The sequence below is a fragment of the Pleurodeles waltl genome, chromosome 7 (assembly GCF_031143425.1).
Source record: "Pleurodeles waltl isolate 20211129_DDA chromosome 7, aPleWal1.hap1.20221129, whole genome shotgun sequence".
In the NCBI taxonomy this organism is placed as follows: domain Eukaryota; kingdom Metazoa; phylum Chordata; class Amphibia; order Caudata; family Salamandridae; genus Pleurodeles; species Pleurodeles waltl.
This window is the reverse complement of record NC_090446.1, coordinates 540847942-540874639: the sequence shown is the minus strand read 5'-3', so window position 1 is coordinate 540874639 and position 26698 is coordinate 540847942.

The window sequence follows — 26698 nt, the reverse complement described above, 5'->3', positions numbered from 1 at the left end:
TGGCATCACTTTCCTTCACAGTAAGGAGCCTCTCCCTACCCTTTCCACTGAAAGATAGCCATAGGATAGCAGCCCACTGCCTTTGAGGGACCCCCTGTACAACACAGGCCCTCTCAAGTGCAGCAAACCACTTGTTAATGTCATCCCCCTCCTTATAAGGGGAACTATCTTGTGCAGATTCCTAGAATCATCCTCTTTCACAGGATTCCTATCTGTAATACTGCTGCTGCCACCATGGGGTCCTAACCCCAACCTCTGCTTTTCTTTTTCTAAGTCTAAAGTTTCCCTGTCTAGAGCCAGCTGTTGCTGTTTAAGCTTCAGTCTGGACTCTTCCACTCTCAATCTATTGAGTTCCCTTTCTAACATTCTGTCATCAGGGCGGGTGGGTTGGGCATGCTTAGACACAGAAGAATGGTGTGAATGAACAGAGGGAGACCTGTCCCTAATAGTTGGCACTCTAACAACCTGGCCTGCAGGAGTGAAACTCCTACTGTGATGAGAGCTCACATTAGTACCAGCCATGCTAGGTGGCCTGCTAAGGGGCAGGTTGGGAAGAATACTATTTAACATTCTTACTGGGGCTATCCCAGAATCAGAGTGTGAACCATCTGCTAATTTCTCACCTGATGTGCCACCTAAAGTCTTATCATTTTCAATGAGCATATTAACCAACAATTCTCTAGAGGGATTCTTCCCTACCCCTAAACCTCTATCAATGCAGAGACTCCTTGCAGCTTTCCAGCTAAGGTGGTCATAAGCAGTGCTGGCCAGATCAAGAGTTTGACATGTACCAGACATGATAGAAAAAGGTTTATGGGACAGAAAAAGAAAGAAAAAGTTTCAGAACTTTTTAAGGAAACTGAAAAAAACTTTTTCAACTTTTTAGGAACTTTTTGAAAGTTTTAGAGGTACTTTTCAGCACTTAGCAATAGAGTAAGAGAAGAAAAGCAAAACTTTTTGGTTAGGTGTACATACACTGAACTTGTTTTGTATTTTTTTCTCTTATGAAAAGTACAAAATGACAAAGTGGTAAGTAGTTGCAAGTACTTATCCCACCGCTGCACGACCAATGTAGGAGGCTGGCCTGGTTTGTAGTGAGTACCAAGGGGTACTTACACTCTTCACCAGGTCCAGGTATCCCTTATTAGTGTAGAAGAGGTGTCTAGCAGCTTTGGCTGATAGAAAAGGGTAGCTTAGCAGAGCAGCTTAGGCTGAACTAGGAGACATGCAAAGCTCCCACTATACCACTGGTGTCATATGCACAATAGCGTAAGCAAACACAATACACAGATATACTAAAAATAAAGGTACTTTATTTTTATGACAATATGCCAAAAGTGTCTCAGTGAGTACCCTCAGTATGAGGATAGCAAATATACACAAGATATATGTACACAATACCAAAAATATGCAGTAATAGCAATAGAAAGCAATGCAAGCAATGTACAGTCACAATAGATTGCAATGAGAGCACATAGGTATAGGGGCAACACAAACCATATACTCCAAAAGTGGAATGCGAATAACGTATGGACCCCAAACGTATGTGAGCTTGTAGAGGGTCGCTGGGACTGTAAGACAACAGTGAGGGTTAGAAAAATAGCCCACCCCAAGACCCTGAAAAGTAGGTGTAAAGTGCACCTAAGTTCCACAGAGAGCACAGAAGTCGTGATAGGGGAATTCTGCAAGGAAGACCAACACCAGCAATGCAACAACAATGGATTTCCGGACGAGAGCACCTGTGAAACAAGGGGACCAAGTCCAAGAGTCACGACAAAGTCGAGATTGGGCAGATGCCCAGGAAATGCCAGCTGAGGGTGCAAAGAAGCTGCCACTGGATGGTAGAAGCTGTGGATTCTGCAAGAACAAAGAGGACTAGGAACTTCCCCTTTGGAGGATGGCCCACGTCGTGAAGAAGCTTGCAGAGGTGTTCCCACGCAGAAAGACCGCAAACAAGCCTGCTGGCTGCAAGGGTTGCAGTTAGGGTTTTTGGATGCTGCTGTGGCCCAGGAGGGACCAGAATATCGCCAATTGCGTGAGGAGACAGAGGGGGCGCCCAGCAAGACAGGGAGCCCTCACAAAAGCAGGCAGCACCTGCACAAGTGCCGGAACAGGCACTACAAAGAAGAGTGAACTGTAGCTCACCTGAAGCCACAAAAGAAGGTCCCACGACACCAGAGGACAACTCAGGAGGTTGTGCACTGCAGGTTAGAGTGTCGGGGACCCAGGCTTGGCTGTGCACAAAGGAAATCCTGGAAGAGTGCACAGGAGCCGGAGCAGCTGCAAATCACACGGTACCCATCAATGCAGTCTAGCGCGGGGAGGCAAGGACTTACCTCCACCAAACTTGGACTGAATAGTCAGTGGACTGTGGGAGTCACTTGGACAGAGTTGCTGAGTTCCACGGACCACGCTCGTCGTGCTGAGAGGGGACCCAGAGGACCGGTGATGCAGTCTTTTGGTGCCTGCGGTTGCAGGGGGAAGATTCCGTCTACACACGGGAGATTTCTTCGGAGCTTCTAGTGCAGAGAGGAGGCAGACTACCCCCACAGCATGCACCACCAGGAAAACAGTCGAGAAGGCGGCAGGATCAGCAATACAAGGTTGCAGTAGTCGTCTTTGCTACTTTTGTTGCGGGCGTCCAGAGCAGTCAGCGGTCGATTCCTTGGCAGAAGGTGAGCAGTCAGCGGTCGATTCCTTGGCAGAAGGTGAAGCGAGAGATGCAGAGGAACTCTGATGAGCTCTTGCATTCGTTATCTAAAGAATTCCCCAAAGCAGAGACCCTAAATAGCCAGAAAAGGAGGTTTGGCTACTTAGGAAGGAGGATAGGCTAGCAACACCGGTAAGAGCCTATCAGAAGGAGTCTCTGCTGGCACAGGCCACTCAGAGCAGTCCAGTGTGCCTGCTGGCAATGGCCACTCAGAGCAGTCCAGTGTGCCAGCAGCACCTCTGTTTCCAAGATGGCAGAGGTCTGGAGCACACTGGAGGAGCTCTGGACACCTCCCAGGGGAGGTGCAGGTCAGGGGAGTGGTCACTCCCCTTTCCTTTGCCCAGTTTCACGCCAGAGCAGGGCTGGGGGATCCCTGAACCGGTGTAGACTGGCTTATGCAAAGATGGGCGCCATCTGTGCCCATCAAAGCATTTCCAGAGGCTGGGGGAGGCTACTCCTCCCCAGCCCTGACACATTTTTCCAAAGGGAGAGGGTGTAACACCCTCTCTCTGAGGAAGCCCTTTGTTCTGCCTTCCTGGGCCACGCCTGGCTGGACCCCAGGAGGGCAGAAACCTGTCTGAGGGGTTGGCAGCAGCAGCAGCTGCAGTGAAACCCCGGGAAAGGTAGATTGGCAGTACCCGGGCCTGTGCTAGAGACTTGGGGGATCATGGAATTGTCTCCCCAATGCCAGAATGGCATTGGGGTGACAATTCCATGATCTTAGACATGTTACATGGCCATGTTTGGAGTTACCATTGTGACGCTATACATAGGTAGTGACCTATGTATAGTGCATGCGTGTAATGGTGTCCCTGCACTCACAAAGTCCGGGGAATTTGCCCTGAACAATGTGGGGGCACCTTGGCTAGTGCCAGGGTCGCCACACACTAAGTAACTTAGCACCCAACCTTTACCAGGTAAAGGTTAGACATATAGGTGACTTATAAGTTACTTAAGTGCAGTGGTAAATGGCTGTGAAATAACGTGGACGTGATTTCACTCAGGCTACAGTGGCAGGCCTGTGTAAGAATTGTCATAGCTCCCTATGGCTGGGGCAAAAGAAATGCTGCAGCCCATAGGGATCTCCTGGAACCCCAATACCCTGGGTACCTCAGTACCACATACTAGGGAATTATAAGGGTGTTCCAGTATGCCAATGTGAATTGTCGAAATTGGTCACTAGCCTGTTAGTGACAATTTGGAAAGCAAAGAGAGAGCATAACCACTGAGGTTCTGGTTAGCAGAGCCTCAGTGAGACAGTTAGTCATCACACAGGGAACACATACAGGGCACACTTATGAGCACTGGGGCCCTGGCTGGCAGGGTCCCAGTGACACATACAACTAAAACAACATATATACAGTGAAATATGGGGGTAACATGCCAGGCAAGATGGTACTTTCCTACACCAGGTGCTAAATTTAGCTGCCAGCGCCAACGCAGGCACTCCTGCACTATAGTGCAAGGGTTTCTGCATTGAGGGGATTGATTGTTTATGTGCAGGAAGATGTCTCTTCCTGCTCATAAACAATCTACAATGGAGATTTGGCCCTTCTATGTGTGCTGCAGAAGTAGCAAATTGTCATTCTTGAATGATTGTTTATGTGCAGGAAGCGAAACCTTCCTGCATATTAACAATCATTCATGGCCTTTTGCTCTTTCTATGTGTGCTGCACACAGCTTTGAAATATAGAGGGGCACCAGACAGGGGTGCCCTCACTTGCTGCTAATATTTGCTCTGGCCACGGAGTTGCTGACATGCAAGCTATGCCTCCAGGACCAAGACTGGGGAATATCTGCTCACGTATGCCTGCACATAATATCTTTATACACCAATTACGCCTTGATTTATCTGCGGAATGTTACCACCGCATTCCCAGTTCTAATAGAAATCTTAGATAAACCCTGAGGGGTGTCAGGCGTAAGGGGAAACTGGACTATTACCATTATCTCAACTGCCAGACCACTACATTAAGGCCCTCATTCCGACCCTGGCGGTCATGGACCGCCAGGGCCGGGGTAGACGGAAGCACCGCCAACAGGCTGGCGGTGCTTCCTGGGCAAAGCCGCGGTCAGAAAAGGGGAACCAGTGGTTTCCCGACGGTTTTCCCCTGGCCCAGGGAATCCTCCATGGCGACCCCCTTCCCGCCAGCCTGTTCCTGGCGGTTTACACCGCCAGGAAGAGGCTGGCGGTTTACACCGCCAGGAAGAGGCTGGCGGGAACGGGTGTCGTGGGGCCCTTGGGGGCCCCTGCACTGCCCATGCCACTGGCATGGGCAGTGCAGGGGCCCCCTAACAGGGCCCCATAATGATTTTAAGTGTCTGCTTTGCAGACACTGAAAATCGCAACGGGTGCCACTGCACCCGTCGCACCCAAGCAACTCCGCCGGCTCCATTCAGAGCCGGCTTCATCGTTGCTGGGTCTTTCCCGCTGGGCTGGCAGGTGGCCTTTTGGCAGTCGTCTGCCGGCCCAGCGGGAAAGCCAGAATGGCCGCCGCGGTCTTTTGACCGCGGTGCGGTCATTCGGCGGTGACCACATGGCGGGCGGGACCGCCGCCCGCCGGGGTCAGAATGACCGCCTAAGTCTGTAACACAATCCAGACTTTAGTGACGCTATGATACGATTATGTACCTAGGAATTCGGAATCTATCCCAAAGAAGCTGACTTACTGAAGGACAATTTGAAGGCCCACAGCTCAATTCACAGATCCATCACATTTTGAACATGCCTCCCACTTTCTCCACCAAAGCATGTGGCGATTGCCAAGATGTTGTTACTTCCCAGATTACTGTACCTCTTCGCACCTCTGCCAATAGCACTCTCAACACAATTCTTTTAAGGACTTACAGTGACTCTTCTCATCCCTGATATGGGAAACGGGTAGAAAATGGGTGGCACTCCACACAATGCAACAGCCTCTCTGAGCAGGCGTTAAAAGCGCCGAAATAAATGGCACAAAGAAATGTATAATTTTTTCAGGCCCACAAATGGGAGAACGCCCCCCTTGTATACATTTTGCCTGGAGCAGGCATAATGTAGTGCAAAAGGTTACAAAGTGGGGCAATGCATGCATTGCCCCACTTTGTAAGTTTGGCGCGACAATTTTGGCTTTGTTGGGCCACATAAGTGTGAAAACAATTATGCTAATGTGTCGCTAGGAGGCACTACAGGCTCTTAAATCTGCCTCATATTACGTGAAAGACGTTTCTTTAAGGCTCGCCAAATCAGCTCCCACCAAACAGCCCAGCCTGGGGTCAAGTAGACTTCCTAGTTTCCCAACGTCGGACAAACACATCTGCACGACCTTGGATGTATTACTGGCTCAGTCTGCCTAGTACAGGAGAATTTCTTCTACCATTACAGTCTGCTGTTCCACAGCCAAATTCCAATTAATTCCTAGCTGTCTAATAGTTTCATTACAATACCAATACGTGTATTCTAGCTAACGAGGAGCTCGACAAGACACCTACAGAAGGAGAAAACATGAGAATTGCAGAACATTTTATAAACATGAAGGGCCATATTTATACTCCGTTTGCGCCGAAATTGCGTCGTTTTTTTTGACGCAATTTCGACGCAAAACTAACGCCAACTAACGCCATATTTATACTATGGCGTTAGAGGCGAATAGCGCCAAAGTTCCCGGAATGTGCGTCATTTTTTAGCGTGAACCCCTTCCTTGCGTTAATGATATGCAAGGGAGGCGTTCCCGTCTAAAAAATGACTCCCAGGCCTTTACGTGGTATTTATACTCCCGGGCAAAAGAGACGCCCGGGAGTTGGCGTGGCTAAAAACGGCGCATTTGCGCCACTTTTTAACGCCTGCTCAGGGCAGGCGTTAAGGGGCCTGTGGGCTCAAAATGAGCCCACAGGTGCCCTCCCATGCCCCCAGGGACCCCCCCTGCCACCCTTGCCCACCCCAGGAGGACCCCCAAGGATGGAGGGACCCACCCCAGGGACATTCAGGTAAGTTCAGGTAAGTATAATTTTTTATTTTTTATATATTTTTTTGGTGGCATAGGGGGGCCTTATTTGTGCCCCCCTACATGCCACTATGCCCAATGACCATGCCCAGGGGACAGAAGTCCCCTGGGCATGGCCATTGGGCAAGAGGGCATGACTCCTATCTTTACAATGATAGGAGTCATGTTGATGGGGGATGGGCGTCGTTAAAAAATGGCGCAAGTCGGGTTAAGACGATTTTTTCGACGTAACCTGACTTGCCCCATTTTAAGACGCCCATGCGCCATTTTCCCCCTACGCCGGCGCTGTCTGGTCTACGTGGTTTTTTGCCACGCAAACCAGGCAGCGCCGGTCTGATTGCGCCGTCTAACGCCATTCCATAAATACGGCGCCCGCTTGGCGCTTCAGAATGGCGTTAGACGGCGCAAAACTTTTTGACGCTAAACTGCGTTAGCGCAGTTTAGCGTCAAAAAGTATAAATATGGGCCGAAATGCGTGCAACTCGGGCCTGGTTACTAGTTAAGCCAACTTTACAAAACATGGCTTTCAAGCAAATACAGTTAGCATGAGTAAATGTATTGATTACATCTCGATTATATATGTGTGGTTCGTCTGTAGAGCAAATACAACCACCTTCTATAATAATAATTGCACATAAATTAATATGGTTAAGCACACATTAAGTATAATGTGAATATAAATGCTTGTCTTGCTAAATTATGCGGCTCCGCCACCATTTTTCAATAAGAGGGGATGGTTTTGCGTTCACGTTCAATGCTATGTCTCGGATGGCCACAATTAATGACAAATCTATGTATCTGTTATCGCTTTCCATAGTGTAGGTTTTGTGAACTGCCTTAGCAAATAGATCTTTGGTGTAAGCAGTCCCTCCCGCCCGAGAATGGACTCAAATTGCCTCACAACACTCCTCCAACGTGCCTGTATCTCACAAGATGTCCTTACCAAATCCTACTAGACACAGCCAGTTCAGAACTGTTTACAGAGGAGCCAGCCTCTCACCAAACAATAACCTGATTTCATGGGCAAGCTCCTACTATGCACTGCCTTTGCCCTCAACAGACGTCTTTATGGAGGGGGAAGTCCCTCACTACGCTTATCCCCCAATTATGTCTGCAATAAAACTAACTTTTAAGGCTACTTCTTCCTTGTATATGTACTGTACAATGTAGCATACATGCAAAGAAGGAAAACAAACATAAAAAATATATCTTTGTTATGCCATTCCCGAAGAGGTGCAAGACTTTGTTACTAATCCATGTCTACAAGTTATTGAATAAATCGATTCACATCAAAATCAATTGGTGGATGCATGGCAATCCCCATACAGCACCCAAGCAACACTCCCTTGATGCTAAGTAGAACAAGAACCAGCACTCCACTGCATTAAATTAATATGAGTTAGAAGCAAACAAAAAATGATTTCAGGTGTGTATGAATACAAATATACATTGTGTATCACTCTGAATTTAAAAAGTAATGCAAACCTGACACAAAATCTTGATAGACATAAGACAAATCTATTGGTAGAATTGTTTTAATGTATTTTTTATTTATTTATAGCAATACACTTACCTTTTATTAATGTGTATAGACTTCTGTAGCAGACTGTTATATTGTTGCGTCATAAGGACATACACATGGTAGACAACATTACATTTTTCCTATTTTCAACCAGTGAAGATGGTTCTTTGTACTTTTGCTTTTCCATTGGGTTCAACTTAAAAAAGAAAACAAGACATCAAAACTTGGACTAAGGAAAAAAAATGTTTTTTGCACTTGTGTCCTTGACCAACTTGTTGCGATTGGTGCTCAGATCACTGTTATAGTTTACTTTGGAGCACCTCCAGTAGTACGCTGAGAGAAGGTCAAAGTGGGCTGGGATGAGTTGTTGACGTACCGAATCGCTTGGTCCAAGAGAGGGTCCAGAACTTGAAGTGGAAGTGTCACCCTCAGGTTGTGGTTAAACCACATGAGCCAGACAAACTGGCTGATTAGCCCGAGTGTGCCTCCACATTGTAATGATGCTATAGCTGTATTTTGTATCTGGCCCCTGAGAAAACAAATTCTTGCATTTGTTGCAAGTTAGAAAGCATGATAACACTTTGTGAAAATGCCTGTTTTTATATAGTCAACCCCATTTTGCTGCTGCTGTTTTTTAAAAATGTTGCACACGGGGACCCTGTGAACCAGGCCTCAGTGCATGTGCTCTGACCTCCAAATCATGTTGAAATTGGCAACACTCCTGATTGGCATATTTAACATACCCATATGCCCCTAGAACATGGTGCAAAAGTGTATAAATGGTGGATTGTCGCACATATTTTGCCACTACTAAAGTGACAATGCAAAACATGTCCTCAGGCCGCCCCTGCTGCCCGGCTGGGCAGTTTTAAAACAGACAACTTTATCTGGCAAAATAAATCCTTAGCCAGTCCTAAACCTTCCTTTTTAATACATATAAGTCAACCCTAAGGTAGGCCGCAAATTCCTGTAAGACAGGGTGCATGTTATCTAAATTGTAGGACATGTATATTTTATGTTTGACATATCCTGGCAGTGAAAAAACGCCAACATTGTTTTTAACAGTGGCAAGGCAGGCTCACCCATAGGAAAAAACTGGGTTACATTATAATACTTAATAATGCTTAATTTTAATTTTATTAGTAATTTAAAATCAACCTTAATGGTCAGGTCAGATTGTATATTATTTTTTTGAAAAATGACACTTTTAGAAAACTCTTATTTTCCTGCCTAAGAAATTGCCCCTTTTTGCCAGTGTTCAGTGTCACCTGACTGTTGATTGGTCCCCTGTGGTGAGATGTGGATTACTCCCAGACAGTGTACCATGAGCCTGGGTGTGGGGAGATGTCTTTATTCCCTGGGCAGGAAGGCCTAGTAGCTTTACCTGGCCCTTTGCTTATTTTCAAAGGATACCTACCCTGTCCCTGGCAGAGATAGCTCATACCTTGGCCTGCCTCCCTTTTGTCTGCATAACCTGCTTGTCTCCAAACCCAGTGCAGTGGGATGGGGAGCTACCCCACAACTGATTTTGAGTGACTACAAGGGAGGGTTTGCCTATCATCACAGCCATGCCTCAGGGTGGAAAAGGGGAAGAAAGATTCTGCCATGTTGATTTTAGATAGAGAAGGAAACTGTGCAATAGTTTATAATAAAACACACAAAAGTGCTGCAAAAGTGGGTAGCATAAACCCCTGGGAACTTTTACCCTTAGGGTAGAAGGGTTCACCCCTGGGAACTTTTGCCCCTTTGAATAAAATGAGTTTTCTCCCTCTACACTCTGGCTCTGAGCATAAATGTGACACCCCACTGCCCTTTCCTGCACAACTCTGGACCCGTGAAAGACAGAATGAGGTCTGCACCTGCTCTTGTGACCTGTGAAGAGAAACATAAGGGATGGACCTGCTCCCACTTCTTCCCAGGTCTGAGAAGTGGGATCAAAGGGTAAATTGGATTATTACCTGTTAATCTACAGGGGCACAAAAGCTACAAGAAGTCAATTTTTCAGAAGTTCGCAGCTGACCGGTTCTAACTGGACTTGCTCTGGATCCTGCTACTGTCTTCTACTGGAGTGAGTCCTGACTTTCAAGTGGTGTTGCTAGGATTCTAGGGACTATAAATAGGTGTCAGAGTGAACTCCTTCTGCCCAAACTACAGAGGTTGGGACTTAGAAACTTTTTGCCAACTTTATTCTCCAAAGAACCAGTGGGAGACCGGGACCTATATTGATCCATCAATGTCAAATCAACAGTTGAATACAATACCTGGCTCGCTTCAGTTGCCCCGCTGAAAGAATTCTGACTTCAGGAAAAGTTTCCTGTCTTTCTCGAAGACTGCACCATGGCTCTGCTCTTCAGAAACCCACCGGCATAGACCCCCATTTCAGATCCAGCTTGAGGCTTGACCCTCTGACCATTCTTCGACGATCACCTTCTCTTCTAGGATATTCTCTACTTGTACAAACTGGAGTGGGACTTGTATTGTTTTTTTTTTACTTTTTAACTATTGTGGTATTTGTGGATGCTTTATGCATTTTCATAAGTTTAGCCTGTCTACTATATGTCATAATTATCAGAAGTTGAGCTCAGGCTTAAAGTACTGAAACCTTTACTGGACCTAACTAGAATACTGACATTGTTACTTGTGGTGGACTACCATCGGAACTGCAAAGAATTGCAACATTAATGACTTTTCAGTGGCTGGGGGAGAAGTCTCCTCTTCTTCCTGGAACTCCTGCTCCCTCTCACCCCATGATGCCAGTTTGAACCTGATAAAATATTCAAAAATACAATACAAGGCCACAGTAGATGTTCTCACATCAAAGTGCAAACTTCAAATGAGGATGAAGGGATGGGAACTTCCTATAAATAAAGCAAGACATTGATTTCAATCAATCAGATTTCTTTCATGTATGTGTCATCACTCCTGCTGGACTACTGAGGTACTCCAGTGGGATAACAAAAGTTAAAATCAGGATTATGTTTACATAATGAGACTCGACTGGCCCAGTTAATAAGCCACCAGCCTCATACTTAAATAGGCACTCTTTCATACTAAACACACTTTTTTCTTATTTTTCAGCACTTTTAGGAGACTCCTAACAAGAAGGTAAACCCATTTGGAGTTTTTGCCGCAGACTTCCATTTGCTGGGAGACTCTTGCGAGAGTTCCGCAGGTGCATAGAAAGTGGAAAAAACAATAACTATACTTGATAAAACACATTCATTGTTAACATTAAAGCTTACTCTTAACAACTTACACCAAAATCTAAAGACAAAAATAATGATGGTCAAATTTGATAATTACAATTTCTGTACAGTAAAGAAAACTAAAATTTCACTTGGAAAACCAAAGGTTAAAGTAAAGTCGTTGTTAGATATAGACAGGAGAGTATAATTTACATAAATTAAGAGTGAGAAGAAGAAATATTTAGAAATAAATATGTTTTAAGGGAGTAATAAAGTATAAAAATGAGAGCAATAATTTTAGGACCCAAACCAAGATACGGACTTCAAAACACAACTTTAACTAATCTTATCCTTTTGCCTTTTCTTTGGGATTTACCAAGGATATTAAAAGGAGTTTTTGTGCTCTCTGAAATGAAATGAGCTTTTACAAATCCAGATTTTTCCTGTTCTAAAAATTTAGGAAGTAAGGTTTATAGATGAAGAGCCAATATATATGCAAAAATCTTATTATCTATATTTACCAAAGATATTGGTCTGTAATTTTTGTAAACTCAAGGATATGTTTTTGCTTTGGCAAGATACCCCTCAGTAGATTTTAATACAGAGAGATAATTGAACAATCCCTATAATTTAGGAGTTAAAATTTGGGAAAAATGTAAGTGAAATTCCAGTGAAAATCTGTTGAGCCCAATGCTTTATTTTTTTAAAGAGAGTTTAGAGCATCTATATTTTATTACATACACATATCCACTGCTAGGGACAATAAATCAATATCAATGACATTTTTTTTTTGTGTTGATGAAAAATAATCAGTGGGAATTTGTTCGGTCGGAATAGTTTCTGGAGTGTAGAGCGATTCATAAAAATCAAAAAAGGTTTTTATGAAGTCAGTATCCTTAGGACAAAATGTATTATGTTAATTATGAGCAGATTCAGTTTTTGTTCTTTCCCTCTTAATTCTTAAATATCCGTTCAATAATATCTCAGATTTAATTTGACTTCCAAGGTATCTGCCACTGGATCTTAATATAAAAGAAGAAAGAAGTTCTGTAGAGCATTCATTAAATTGGAATCCTGCCTACACCAATTCATCAGATCATCTTTAAAATTAGACATTTAGGCCCTCATTATGACATTGGCGGTAAATCCCGCTTACCGCCGCGTTGACGGCCGCCAACATACCACCGCAGTGGCGAATATCAGTTTGCCATATTATGACACACACATCAATCTGACAGAATACAGGCACATAAACAAATCTGCTAGCCCAAAAATCAGTGCTAAAGTGGCGGTCCTAACACCCATACAGTTATGCCAACAAAACAACGCCCATCACATTATGACCCACGAATCACCATGGCGGACATTCAATGGCGGTAAACCATTGGCAGTACATACCGCCGCGTTCAGAATGGATACCAGCGTACAAAACAACACTACATTGGCCAATACTAAAGACACACACCTGACATTCATGTAAACACCACACCCACACCACTATAAAACACACCCACATTACCCACAACCCTTTACGAATTCAAATCATTGCCACAAGACTGACAACAAGACCACTGCGACAACTAGACACACACCCCTTACACCCATACATCCCTCACGCACTCCACATCACACACCCCACCACATTACTCCACACACTCTCACCATTACACACCACACAACACGCATGTCCCCACAAAGGCACCCCCGTTTCACAGATGAGGAGTTAAGGGTCATGGTGGAGGAAATTGTCAAGGTAGAGCCACAGCTGTTTTGAGCTCAGGTACAGCAGATATCCATTGCAAGGAAGATGGAGCTATTGCAGAGAATCGTGGGCAGGGTGAACACCGTGGGACAGCATCCAAGAACAAGGGATGACATTAGGAAGAGACAGAACGACCTACGGGGGAAGGAACGTTCCATAGCAGCAAGGCACAAGCTCGCTGTACAGAGGACTGGAAGTGGATCCCCACCTCCTCCCTCACAGCTCACAGCAAGGAGCAAGTCTTGGCAATACTGCATCCTGACAGACTCACTGGAGTAGCCAGAGGACTGGGCACTGGTAAGTCAACAATGACCACTTATCACCTCCCTTACCTGCATGCCATCTCACAATCCGCCCTCACTCCCATCACTCCACTCCATCCCACATACTGCACCTACACATATAGCTAACCCCAATGCCAAGCACTGTATGCTATACCAATGCATGGACAGCCCTCCCAGCTCTGCATGGACACCCATCACAAAAGCATGCACAGCATAGGGAAACCAACAATCCCACAATACATCACCACACACAAGCAAAAGGTGGCAGGGCAACACCAACGATAGAGTGGAAGCCAGGGATGTACAATATGTCACACACATGAAGCATAATACATCACTTTCATCCCCACGGGTACCCCAGCCAATGTCAGCAGAGAGGAGGTGCTTTGACTATCCAGTCCCCCAACAGAGAATGCCCCCAGCGATGACAGTAACTCTGGACTTCTGGATCTGGATGACCTACCTGGCCCATCACGGACCACTGGACAGCCCGTCACCCTAGCCCACTCACAGTCCACCACAGAGCCTCCCCCATCAGTATCCAACACCACAGCACCCACCCAGCATACCCACCCCTCTGTCCCCAGGACACATCAATCAGCAGTGTGCCCACCTGTACAGGAATCCCAGTCCACAATTCATACCCAAGAAAATCAGGGACCTGGGGTCAGTGGCAGTGGGTACACCATTCGGTGGGCAGAGGCACAGGCCAACAGGGACACTGGGAGGCCTTCTGTGCGCCAGAGGGAGGACAGGACCAGGGAACTGACTCTCCAGGAGGCACTTTCCGAGATCCTGGGAGCCTACCACCATTCCCAGGACACGATGGGCCAGATCCTTGACAATGTGCACGAGAACAGGTGGCTGCAGGAGGGACGGTATCAGGGGATCAGGGAGGACTTACAGGCCATTTACACCACCCTGATCTCCATAGCAGGGATGGTGGCAGACATGGCCAACATCATGAGGGAGGCAACAGCACACCAGCGGGCCCTACCACTAGCCAGTCCATTGACCAGCCCTCTACCTCTGCTGCAGCTAGTGGGCAGGAGGCCCCACCACAGGACCCACAGGCCACCAGCACCACTCCCCCTGCAGAAGGTGAACCACCCTGCAAACATTCCCTGTGACCCAGACCGAAGCCAGAGACACTTGACAAGACCCCGCCAGGAAATGAGACTCTCCTGATTGTACCCCTTGTGTCCCACTCTGTCACCTTGTCCACTTTGAACGGCTGTTGCCCCCCTTCCTATGGCCCTTTGGGCACTGCACCTGTGCTAAAAACAGACTGGAACAATACCCTGGACTTTCCTCCATCATCACTCCATTCCATTTTCTATAAATTTCTTAGCACTACAATAAACACCTTTGAACACAACTTGACTACTAGTATTTTATGGATTGAAAATGTGCATTTATGGAAACAGTCACATCTAGTGCAAATGAACTGTACACTGTGCGAGCAGAGAAATAATGACCTGTAGCTCGCTGTAGTCAGCACATCACCAACATCTGTAAAATGACAAACCATAGGTGACAGTAAGTTGAGATGCAAAGGAAGTTAATGCCATCATGCTACAGCCGCACAGAATACACCAATAGTCAGAGAAATGTGCAGTTGCAATGTTTCATCTGTGTGTCATTAGAAGTACTGACGGATAACTGATGTTCTGTTGTCCTCATTCTCATCCTCAGCCTCTTCATCCTCACTGTCATCAGGGTCTACTGCTGCCACAGGAGTATCTCAAGTCGGCTCCTCCTGCGGGAAAGGTACATGGCGTCTGAGGGCCAGGTTGTGCAACATGCAGCATGCCACTACTATCTGGCAGACCTTCTTGGGTGAGTAGCACAGGGATCCACTTGTCAGATGGAGGCACCTGAACCTGGCCTTCAGGAGGCCGAAGGTCCTCTTGATGACCCGTCTGTTTCACCCATGTGCCTCATTATAACGTTCCTCAGCCCCTGTCCTGGCTTTGCTCACAGGGGTTAGCAGCCACGATAGGTTTGGGTAGCCAGAGTCACCTGCGAGTATTGAGGGAGCACATTTAGCCTCACACAATCCTATGGGGTTAACACCAGAAGGCATACACTAACATACAGTGGGTGGGGACAAAGGCTCACCTATTTGCCACACCCTGTGCCTCTGTAGTTGGGCCTTCACATTTGGGATGCTGCTATTCCTCAGAACAAAGGCATCATGCACCGACCCAGGATACTTAGCATTGACGAGGGAGATGTACTGATCTGGCAGGCACACCATCAGCACATTCAGTGAGTGGAAACTCTTACGATTCCTGACCACCTGTTCGTTCTGGCAGGGGGGAACAAACGCAATATGTGTACCGTCAATCGCCCCAATAATATTGGGGATATGTCCCATTGCATAGAATCCGGCCTTCAAAATGGCCAATTCTTCCATCTGGGGGAAAGTAATGTAGCTGCACATGTGTTTTACCAGAGCAGACAAGACTCTTGCCAACACGATTGAGAACATTGGCTGTGACATTCCTGCTGCCAAGCCCACTGTCACTTGGAAAGAACCAGTTGCCAAGAAATAAAGCACTGATAGCACTTGCACAAGAGGGATGACAGATAGATGACTTCAGGTCTGTCTCCAATTGGGCACACAGCTCTGTGATTGTGGCCCTGTCCAGTCTATAGGTGAGGATAATGTGCCTGTCCCCCCGTGTAGCTAAGTCCACAAGGGGTCTGTACATGGGGGTCTGTCTCCACTTCCTATTCATCCGCAGCGGTAGGTATCCAAGGGACACAAGAGTGAGTAGGCTGTCACAATTGGAACAATGGAACCACAACTTCAGTCTACTTGGTGCACTTATGTAATGGGACAGTGTTAATGGTGAGGTATGTGCCAATCTAATCTGTGACGCAGTTAATGTCGATTTGACTGTTCCCCCCCCTTGAAATGGCGACCGCCTGTCCTGTATGTAGGGACAGGTGTAAGTGAGGTAATTCCACCGACATTGGGCGTCGTGGTGGAAGGCGGTCTTGCGCCGCCGTGCAATTCCTCATAGGATAATATGGGGCTCTATGGAGTACAGTGGCCAATCGGGATCTGCGCTGGTGGTGACGGTGTACACTGCCGCGGACGTGACCACCATTTTCTATCTGATTCCTCACTTGTTTCCTGACCTTCAACAGGAGAGGACCTACACTGCATGTGCTGCTGTGACCTGTGTCTGGAACCCACCATGGCCCATGTGACTGGGGAAAGGGCCCCTGCCTTGACTTCGGAGGAGTTGGAGCGACTGGTGGATGGGGTCCTACCCCAGTACAGACTGCTGTATGGGCCTCCAGACCAACAGGTGAGTACACATCAGGCACAATGCATGTGGGAAGGATGCATGGGGATGTGTGTGCAAGCATCATGTCATGGGGGTGCAGGGGGAATGTCTTGTGGTGGTGTACATAGTGTGCACCGGGCGATGAGTGTGCCACTAGTGATGGAAACGGGTATGGTGGGCCATTTGTGTGACAGGCTGGACTGTTTGTTTAATGATGTCCTCCTGTCTGTATTGCCTCTGCAGGTCAGTGCCGATCAAAAGAAGGGATTAGGACGTGCCATCGCCAAGGACCCTGGGGGTCTATGGCAGGCGGAGCACCCACTATCAGAAACGGTGGGAGGACCTGAGACGCTGGGCACGGAAGACCACGGAGGCCCAGCTGGGGATGACCTCCCAACAAGGAAGGGGTGACCATTGGAACCTGACCCCCCTGATTGTCCGCATACTGGTGGTGGCCTACCCTGAGCTGGATGGGCACTTGAAGGAGTACAGTGGGTATCATGAAAAATTTTGGCAGGTGGGGTGGGATCCGGATGGTGGATGTGAGTTGGTGGGTGCCCCGAAGGCCAGGCCAGACATTGCAGCGCGGGTCATCTCTAGGGTAATGGGTGTATATCAAAGACAGGTAACCAAGCTTGTTAACAGTCCATTTCAGGGAGGGCATCATGGATCCTAGTAGGGGTGCAGGTGGCGGTGTGTGGCCCTCGTCTTGCCTTAGCATCTAGACATATCACTGGCAGTGCAATGCATAGTGCTTAATCCTGTTCTGTGTGTGTGAGGGTGCTGTGTATACCAACTGTGGTGTTGGTGCAGTCATTGACCCAGTGTTTCCTTTGTCTTTCTCCATTCCTTTTTTGTTCTGTCATCCTGTCCTTGTGTGCATTAGCATCATCTGATGGAGGAGCAGGGGCACCGGCAACAGAGGGAGCTGCATCCCACAGGACCCAGGAGGCAGAGTCCACCAACACTGAGGGAACCAGTGGGACGAAGGGTGAGGGGAACACCACGGCAGAGACAGTAGGTGACAACACAGACTCAGATACTTCCTCCGATGGAAGCTCCCTGGTGGTGGCGGACACCTCTGTGACCACCCCAGCCACAGCCGCCACCCCCGTACCAGCACCGCCCTCTCAGTAGCCCCTCAGTGAGTTGCCTGTGCCCGCTCACCAAGGAGGGTGGGTATCTCCTTCGCCCCAGGCACCTCAGGCCGTGCCCCAGTGAGCCCTACTGCCCTGAGTGAGGAGGCTATTGACCTCCTGAGGTCCATCTCTGTAGGGCAATCAATCATTGTGAATGCTATCCAGGGGCTGGCATCCCAGATGCAGCAATGCAATGCATTTCTGGAGGGCATTCACAGTGGTGTGGTGGCCCAACAGAGATTGATTCAGGCTCTGGCCTCCTCTCTGATGGCAGCCATTGTCCCTGTTTCTACCATCCCCCTTCCAACTACCACTTCCCAGTCCCATTCTCCTCAACCCCAACCCATCCCAGGCACACATACAGATGAGCATGCACACAAGGCAACACCCAAGAGTGGCACAGGCAAACACAAGCACCACACTTCATCCGTCAAGCACTCACGCAAACACCAGACAGTTGCAGACATGACAACATCCACTACCTCCACTGTCTCCCCCTCCTCCTCCTCCTCCTCCACCTTCGTCCAGTCACATCCACACTCACACCTGGATGCACTACATCAACATCCACCACCAACATCACCACACCAAGCAGCACACACACCTCACTAGCAGACACCTCCACAACATCCATGCACGCTTCCCCTGTGTCCTCTCCCTCCCTGTCAGTCCCCCCTCCTAAAGGACACAAACGCAAGCACTCACACACCCAACAGCCATCCACCTCACAACAGCATACAGCCCATGCACCTGCACCCAAATCCAGCAGACATACACCTCCGACAACCATTCCCTCCCTCCTCCCTCCTCCCACCCCACTGTCCCTAAGAAGCTTTTCCTTGCCCAACTTGACCTCTTCCCTCCCCCTCCCCCTGTCTTGCCCGTAAGAGCAGGGTCCCAACAACCCAGCCCAACACCCTAGCCAAACAGTCCATGTGGACAGTGGTGACACCACCTTGTCGTGGTGGGAAGGATACCACGGGGAGGAGCCTGCACCTCCAGGCAAGAAGGGGACGGATCCTGCACCTCCAGGGAAGAAGGGGAAGGAGCCTGCACCTCCACGAAAGAAGAGGAAGGAGGCTGCACCTCCTGCTTTGAAGGGGAAGAAGCTTGGAAGGCTAAGGACCACGTACAACCTGCCATGAAAGGGAAGAAGCCATCAACCCCTGCTAGAAAGAATAAGGAATCCACGCCCCATGTCATGGAGAGGACGAAGCCCTCTACTCCAGAGGAGGCTGTCAGGGGGACACCTCCACCACCACCAGCAATCACGGGCCCCCACTACCAGCTGAAGAAGTGCAGCCATCACCACCTGCAGAGGCTGCCCAGGAGGCACCTCCATCTGCCACAACACTGCAGCCTTCACCACCTGCAGAGGCTGCCCAGGAGGCTCCTCCGTCTGCCACAACACTGCAGCCATCACCACCTGTAGAGGCTGCCCAGGGAGGCACCTCCATCTGCCACCTCACTGCAAACATCATCACCAGCGGAAGGTATGTAGGCCAGCCACCAGGGGCTGCTGTACGAGGGGCACCCCTCCAGAACCAGTGGGAAAGTCACCCATCTGAGAGACTGTGGCCTTGCACTCCCCAGGACAGAGTAATGGGCATGGAACCCCCTCCAGAAACAGTGGGAAAGTCACCCTCTCCAGAGACTGTGGCCTTTCACTCACCAGGACAGGGAAATGGGCAGGGAGCCCCCTCCAGAACCAGTGGGAAAGTCACCCACCTGAGAGGCTGTGGCCTTGCACGCCCCAGGACAGAGTTATGGGCATGGAGCCCCCTACAGAACCAGTGTGGCTTGTTCCTGACTCCGACTGAGGTGCAGCCCCCTTCATCCCCCTGAGGTGCCCCCCACTTGCAAACTGATGCCCCTGCGGTGTTCGATCTGGATGAAGTCAGGATTCAAGTTGGGCCTTGGACTGTGCCCTGTGGCCATGTGGGCCATTGAACATTGGATTGGTCAGTGTCCCTTTGTCCCTTTGAAACATATCTGTTTCTCGGACAATTCGATAATGTATTAACTGTTGATATTAATACATTCACCTTGGTGCATTTCTGTGGTCCTTGCATTATTCTGCCGTGTATCCAATGCAAATTGTTTTTCGTGTGCAGCTGGATGTGTGTATGGTGTGTGTGTGTGTCGGGTGTGTGTTGTGCGTGTGTGTGTCACTCTCGTTTTCCTTACTCCCTCCCTTGTGTGCTAGGCGGATGAACTCACCGTCGTCGGTGGCATTGGTGTTCCAAGTGGAGCATAACGTAGAAGATCATCAGGAAAACTTGCAGTTCTGCCCTGTGTCTCCGATAGTGAGCCTTTTCTCTTCAGTGATGTGTTTCCGCCAGGCTTTTGATGGCGTTGGTACCACCCCGGAAAACGTGGCAGTTTCCTGTGTCATAATATGGTGGGTGGTACTTTGTCTCCCGCCTGGCTGTTGGCGGCTACCGCTGTGGTGAGTATTGTTTCGGCCCTGGCGGTTGGTGTGGTACATTGGCTGTCTGTGGGAGTTATTCGACGGTGATTACCTCCAGCCTGTTGGCGGTATTACCGCCACTTTATCACTGACCGCCAGGGTCATACTGAGGGCCTTAATGTAAATGTTCCATAGTTTTATTATTCTTGGTGATATGTTTTAATTGCTGATTAGAAACAAAAATTATCAAAAAAATCTCCAAAGTGTTAAAGACATCCCTGTTCATGGGAACAGAAGAATATTTTGTGTTAAGAATGACAAACAGTTCCTTAGCAGACAATTGAAGTAAATTTAGAAAGTTAGAATCCTGCAAAAGAGTATTGTTAAATCTTTAACAATGCCACAAGAGAATTGGTAAATCTCTCACAATCCCTATGTGCTGAAACAGGGACAAGAACACTAGTAGAAAGAACTGGTGCATGGTCTGAAATTAAACTGATGCCAATTTCTGCACTAACAACCTATTGTGTTAACTTTTGTCTCAAAAATATACAATCAATACTTGATTGAGATTTATGTACAGGAGAAAAGAAACTATGGGCCAGATGTAGTAAGCCGTTTGCATGTTGCAAACTGCAAAATGCTCATTCCCAAATTGCGAGTCGGTACCGACTCGCAAATTGGGAATGCGACTCGCAAATAGGAAGGGGTGTTCCCTTCCTATTTGCGACTCGCATCGCAAACCAACTCGCAGTTACCACCAGTGTCACACTGGTGGTAACTCATCCGCAAAAGGGAAGGGGTCCCAATGGGACCCCTTCCCCTTTGTCAATGTCGACAAAAATATTTTTTCAGAGCAGGCAGTGGTCCTATGGACCACTGCCTACTCTGAAAAAAACTAAACCAAATGGTTTCGGTTTACTTTTCATTTTGCAACTCGTTTTCCTTTAAGGAAAACGGGCTGCAAAATGAAAAAAAAAACTGCTTTATTTATAAAGCAGTCACAGACATGGAGGTCTGCTGACTACAGCAGGCCACCATCCCTGTGAGTGCAAGGACTCGCTATGGGGTCGCAAAATGCGACCCACCTCATGAATATTGATGAGGTGGGTCTTTGCGACCCCATAGCGAGTCGCAGAAGGTGTCTGAGACACCATTCTGCATCCAATTTTGTGACTTGCAAATTGCGAGTCGGTCAGCCTCGCAATTTGCAAGTCGCAAAATTGGATTTTCCTACATCTGGCCCTATATTCCATTTTTATTAGGAATACAGAGATAGAAGTCCAATAGCTGGGAATACCCTATTGCACACATCCTTTGCCCTGTTAACAGCTCTTCACAAAGAGGCCAGTCCCTACAGGCACGCAAGCCCCATTACATGGGCAACTACTGTAAACACTCTTCACACTCTTCACAGCTTTCACATAGAGGCCACTTCCTCCCACAACCAACTCCCTTTATGTGGCCAAGCCCCTACTATGCATTGTTTTCATTTGTAGAAAGGTTATCCTCTCCATGACATATGGTCACTTTCTAAACTAGCGCCCCCACCATGCACAGTTTTCTCATTAATAATGTTTTGGAAAACGTTTCAGTGACAATATCAATGATGTCATAGAAGATGCCATCACTGATGTAATATGTGGGATAATTAGCTGTGCATTGCGAGGGTGCGAGCTATAGTTATCTTAGGGCATGAGTTATGGTTAATTGAAATACCTCTAACTATAACTTCTGAATTTCTATGGTTTTGTGGGTGTAAATTCAGAACCTATCTATAATGTCCCTCTATCCTTTGCTTTTTTCAGTGAATTCCCAAGGTTTTTTAAAAGCTAATTCCTAACTATAAAATTCCCTTGACCTTTGTTTTTTTCAGTAAATTTCTAGTTTTTGTTTTTTAACGCAGCAGTGGTTGGCCACAGTCAACCCCCCACATGCATCCAGCCCCGCGTCACTCATGGCCTTCGGCCATGTGAAGGGCAGTAGGCCGCAGACATCCAACCCTCATCGGGGGTTGGCTGCAGGGCCTGGACGACTAGCTTTAACTGGGGCACCTGCTTTGTTTGTGTTTGTAATTGCTTCCCGTTCAGGTTTAATTTCTGTGAAATAAGCATCAGTGCCAGAATGCATCCTGACCTCCTTATTTATCCAAGAAGAGGCCACAGTTTTACATTTTACTGCAAATATTACATTGAAATTATCAGTGATGTTATCAAAGATGTCATGAGTGCTGTAATTTGTGGGTTAATTAGTAGTTCATGGTGAGGGGCCAAGTTATAATTACCTTAGGGCACAATTTATAATTACTTGAGATAACTATAACTATAACAGGTGCATTTCTATGGTTTTGTATGTTTAAAATGTGAGCCTAGCGATAACGTCCCTGTAACCTTTGTTTTTTTTTCAGAGAATTTATTTGTTTTTTAAAATTTTATTTCCTAACTATAACGTCCCTGTAACTTTAGTTTTTTTCAGTGAATTTCTGTGTTTTTTAAACGTATAGTAATTTTACCGCTGTGGTTAGAGAGCGTTATAGTTATGTTCTGAATTTACTGACACAAGACCATAGAAATTCCTCAGTTGTAGTTATGTTTATCTCAAGAAACTATACAACGCGTCCTAGGGTAGCTATAACTCGCACGCTCTCCATGCACAGTTCTTTCTTCAATAATTTAACTGCTAATGTTTCATTGTTATTTTTATTGACTTATAAAAGTTGTCATGAGTGCTGTAGTATCTGCTGTAATTAGCAGTGCATGTTGAGGGCGCAAGTTATAGTTACTTGAGATAACCATAACTATAACTGCTGAATTTCTATAGTTTTATGTGAGTAAATTCTGAAACTAACTATAAAGTCCCTGTAACCTTTGTTTTTTTTAAATGATTTTCTCTGTTTTTTTCCTAACTATAATATCCCTGTAACCTTTGTTTTTTCCAGTGAATTTCTATTTTTTTAAATGTAAAGTAATTTTAATTACTGTACGTTAATCCATACACCGCCTATGGCCAACCCCCTATATCCACCCAGCCCTGCACCGAGCATGGCCTTTGGCCATGTGCAGCAGGGGTTGGCCGTAGGACCTGACTCTCTGGGTGTGAGAATAGATGTGAGAGGGTGTCTCTGGGTGTGACAGTGGGTGTGAGAGTATCTCTGTAAGATGAGAGGGTGTATGCGTGTCTGTGTGGGTCTGTGAGTGGGTGTGTGATTTAATGGGTCTGTGAGTGGGTGCAGGAGTGTCTAAGTGGGTCTGTGAGTGAGTGGCATGGCAAAATGTGTGACAACCTTTGCATACTACTAATGTGGACAGTGCGGGGCCAAATGGGCGATACATATATGTGTGAGGCTCTGACCAACTGCTGCAACTGCACGCAAACAACCCGGTAAGGCTGCTGCGACTGGGTCCAAGGTAGCTGAAAAATACGCTACAGGACGGTTTGCACCTCCATGGACCTGTGTCAAGACAGACAAAGAACAAGCATCACGTTCATGACAAAACAATAGAAAAGGCTTCGTGTAATCAGGCATACCCAAAGCTGGTGCCCTGCACATGCACTCCCTTAATTCCATGAATGAATCAAGCTCTTCCTTGGACAAAGTTATGGTATACGGTTCATCCTTAGTTTCCTTGCCTGTCAGTTTTATCAATGGTTTAGAGATAATTGAAAAGTTGGGAATCCACTGACGACAGTAGCCCACCATTCCCAAAAACATTCTGACATCTCTCTTTGTTGTCAGGGGGTTCATTTGCAGTATGGCTGTCACCCTCTCCTTTGATATTCTCCTGGACCCTTTCTCAATCAAGTGCCCTAAGTATTTCACCTCTTTTTGACAATACTGCAGCTTCTTTGGGGACACTTTATGTCCATTCTTTCCCAAATGGTTCAGCAAGGCAATCGTGTCATACCTACAGTCATCTTTTGTTCTGGACTCAATCAGCAAGTCATCAATGTACTGCACTAGAGTCGAACGGAAAGGCAATTCTAGTGACTCTAAGTCCTTTTTCAATATCTGATTGAAGATGGACGGTGACTCAGAAAACCGTTGAGGAATTCTGCACCAACTGTACACCTTGTCCAGAAATTTGAAACTGAATAAAAATTGGCTGTCCTCATGAAGAGGCACCGAAAAGAAAGCCTGTGACAAATCCACTACTGTGAAACACTCTGCATCACACGGAACCTGGAACATGATTACTGCTGGATTTGGTACTATGGGGCAACATTTTACCACAATCTCGTTTATCTTTCTCAAATCCTGCACAATTCGAACCTTCCCACAAGGCTTTTTCAGACCCATTATTGGTGAATTACATGGACTGCTCAATACCTCCTTCTGAACTCCTTGCTTTACAAAGTCTGCAATTATCTGCGACACCTGAATAAGGACGTCTTGTGCCATGTGGTACTGCGGCACCTGGGGAAACACAGCATTTGGCTTCACTTGTACTTTAACTGGTTCCACCCCTTTTATCAGTCCCACTTCCTTTCCTGTCAAGTCCCACACCTTTTCTGTTACTGTTCCTAGTAATTCAGCAGGTAAGTAATTTACTGTAAGCATCGGAAATAAGGTTATCAAAGGGTAATCCTCATTCGCAGTCTCTGTCTCTAACTCTGAGAACTGACCATCATCCCCTTCATCATCACTGTTTGTCTGCACCTCGATTCCATCGTTGGAACAGGTAATCGAACATTTTGTTTTGCACAGTAAATCTCTCCCCAGTAGGGACACAGGACTTGAATCGCAGACTACAAACCTATGCAGTCCCTGGTAGTTTCCAATCACAACTTGCACCGGATCAGTAATCGGATTTGTCAAATACTGGTTTGCTACTCCTACCACTCTTATGGTACGCCCTGAAAGTGGCAGTTTCGGAACCTCTGCACTTCTGACTGTAGAGCGTGTAGCCCCAGTGTCAACCAAGAATTAAACCTTGTGACCCATCACTTTCCCCTCTACTTAGGGTCCTCTCTGGTCTACTTCTAAGGACGCTGCAAGCCTGCACTCTTCACTGTCTGAACTCTAATCCGACCATTCATCATTCATTCCATCTTCCCCACGTAATGGGAATTGCTGTACTGTATTATTTTGACTCACTACTTGACTTGTGACCTGCTGAGGAACCATCACCTGTTGCTGTCCCATTGGAGCTAAGGGTAATTGCATTTGCTGTCTAGGTGCCATGGGAACCTGCTGTTGTACCTACTGCATTTGTGCTGGTTGAACAGGCGGCATTTGAATTTGCTGCATGGGCTGTAACCCCTGCATCTGGACCATGTTATTTTGGAAGTTCTGATTTTGACCTCTCATTTTTGGACCTCTCACATTTTGAAATGTACCGACATCAGTGCTTTGTTGAACAACACCATCATGCACCGCATTTGGACATTCCTGCTTCGAATGCCCCACGCCCCCGCACGCGTGACATGGTGACATATTTTTCATCCCTTGTATGTCATTTTGAACCACAACAGTATTCAAGTCTGGACCGCGATTTATAAAACCTCGACCTCGGCCTCTCGGTTGCGCCTGAAACACGCCATTCCCTTGTGGTTGTTGCTGTACCATCTGCTGGATTCCATTCCCTTGCATATCTGCCTGCGCTGCCCTTATCTGCATCACCATCACTTTCTCCTTCAGTTTTCTCTGCTTCAGCTCAATCTCGTCACTACAGTATTTCGCATACTGCAACACCTCATCAATTGGCTTCGCTTGCCAACAAATCAAATGATTCTTAATCATCTGGCTAACCTCTGGTCTCAGTCCTTTAACAAATCTAAACACAAGATGGTTCATGTCTTTCGGCTCAATAGTCTCAGTGCCACTGTAATGTTTGAACGCTTTCAATAACTTCTCATAATAAGCATGGAGTGACTCTTTAACCTCCTATGAGGTCCGGTCGATTTTCTGCCAATCTGTCACTTTCTGCAAAACCTTTTGCTTCAAAAACTCAATCACTTTATGATAGTACTTCATCACCTCCTCAGATGGTGCTCCAGTCGCCTTATCTCTTGCCGGCTCCTGTGTCGGCCAGTCTACACCTTTCTTGCACTCAAGCCATAAGTCGGGTAGAACAATAATCTCAAACAAAGTATTCCAGTCTTCCCAGAGACACTTTGCAAGCTTCACAAACCTATCTTTTTGCTGATACCACTCTATCGGCTTCTCCCTCAACCTGGGATAATCATTTGGGAATGACAAAATGTCTCCCCTAGTCCACGGTACATGGACTAGAACCCCTCCAGCTGTTTCTCTCGTAGGTAGTATCTTTACCGTTCCGGTATCTGGTGAAGCTTTAGTTGGACTTGATCCCGAACTGTCACCTTTTTCCTTATCTCTCTTCTTTGCCCTTCTGCCTTCCCATTTCTCTAAAGCTCCCCAGATCTGCGCACTTTGCAATATT